General features: G+C 28.2%; 1 protein-coding gene across 3 annotated transcripts in view; it reads left to right on the top strand.

The window, feature by feature from the left end:
* Positions 1–1,955, top strand: part of LOC110032773 (sterol 3-beta-glucosyltransferase UGT80A2) — a 104,286-nt gene that overhangs the window by 13,576 nt on the left and 88,755 nt on the right. The window lies entirely within an intron of this gene.

Genomic DNA, 1,955 nt, shown 5'->3' with positions numbered 1-1,955 from the left:
TAAATTATTGTATCTAGGAAGGAAAACTCATCAACTGGTCTGCAACCCATGTAGGAGCTTTGATTTATCAGACTATCATCAGTTCTGCCACTGCCGTTACTAATGCAGGTTTGGGATTTGCTTCCTTGATCTTTTCTTTGTGTGAGCAGACTGGAGTGAAATATGATAGCTGGGAGGAAATGTTGTTATCTCTAAAGCCCATCACTAAGGTGAATGTGAATACTTATTCTGAGCATTCTGTTTTTGGCTGGAGAGGAGGATTTTCTAGGAGTTATGGAATGGAGACTTCTGCTGCTTTGACATCTAGACCATCTACCTCATATGCTTACACATCTAGAGGTGAGTCTACTGAGACCCAAGATCAATTACTGCAGACGATGATGGATAGATGATGGATCATATTAATTTTACCGCTGATAAAGATCAGAATTTAGAGCGTTTTGCAGAACATACTGATAGTTATAGTAGAGAAAGAGCGATTATGAAGAGAAATTTCACTCATCTCTGGAGAACCTAATTAGGGGTGACCCAGGAGTGTAATCTCCTCCATATCCTCGATATCCTGATTATGAGCCTGTAAAAAAGTGGTATAGCGGTGATTCAGAAGATGAGAAGTAGAATTGAGAGATTTTTATGTTTGTAATATGTGTTAGATTATGTGCTTTGGACTTGAGATTTGTGATGTGTTGTTTATTTTTATGTTGTGGACTATGTGGTGTGGTACTACTACATTTGCATCTTTATGATGATATGTACTATGTATTGTGTTTTGGACTTTTGTATTTTATTGTTATTGTGTTGTTTGAGTTAGTTAGTAGTTGGTTTTATAATTATAGGATAGTAACTGTTGTGAGTTTTGTGATTTAGTTAGTTTACAACTTAACTTAATTCTATGTCATTTGAAAAGATGAAAATCTTGCTAACTTAGATCTTAAATATTAAATTTTAAAACTGTTACCCTGTATTTTTTTTATCATGTTTATGAGTTTGTTTTTATGTTGAGATCGTGAAATCAAGTTAGTGTGTTAGTTTACTTTTATGTTTATACCCACTGCTTATAATTACTGTTTAGAAGTTTATCGAATTTCTACTGTTTAGAAGTCTATTGAATTTCTACATGTTGAATTGAAATGAAAATATTAGAAAATTTGATCAAAGTTAATTTGACTCCTGTTTTTAGTTTTATACTTGTATCATTAGTGTATACAAATTCTTGTTATCATTTATTTTAATTTTCAATCCTTCTTATATATATTTGATGTTAAACTGTTTAAACTGTTAAAAATTTAAGTTTGGGGGGATAAAAAATATTTTTAAAACTTTAATTTTATTTGTTCTCAAATGAGCTACAAGTAAATTTGATTTGAAAAGAAAAATTGATCATGTCTATGAAGTTATATTACGGAAGTAAAAATTTGATTTTAGAAATGAGTAAGAGAATTTAGTTGAAATTTTGAGTAACGAAGAAAAACTTTAAATTTAAAGTTTTTAGTGTAAAAAATAATTAATATAAGTAACTATCTTTAGTAGAAAATATTATATTTTTGAAAATTTTAAAAATTTAGACTTTTATTTTTAATACTTAAATTTTTTTTATTAAAAATAATTTTCAAAGCTATTAATATATTTATAAGTAAAAGTTTTGTATCAAGACTTTGCTTTAGGAAAGGAAAAGTAGAATTCAAAATTCTTAAATGTCTATCCGGATATAGTAAGCCTTGCCTAAAAAAAAAGAAAAAGAAAAGAAAAAGAAAAGAAAATGAAAAGGAAAAAGCAAAAAAAAGAAGAAAAAAGAAAAGGAAAAGTGAGGGAGGAGAAGCTTGATGATTAGTGCCTAATCAAAAATTGGTTCTATATTTGATCTTTTTAAAGTTTAAGACTTGAAAGAATCTTAAACTTATAGATATAATATAGTAAGTAAAATTATTCTTAATAAAAATTTTTAAGTGGAGATA

This window comes from Phalaenopsis equestris, unplaced genomic scaffold (assembly GCF_001263595.1).
Source record: "Phalaenopsis equestris unplaced genomic scaffold, ASM126359v1 Scaffold001026, whole genome shotgun sequence".
NCBI classification, from domain to species: Eukaryota; Viridiplantae; Streptophyta; class Magnoliopsida; order Asparagales; family Orchidaceae; genus Phalaenopsis; species Phalaenopsis equestris.
The sequence above is the reverse complement of the archived record's forward strand: the minus strand, read 5'-3'. Positions and strand labels throughout refer to the sequence as shown.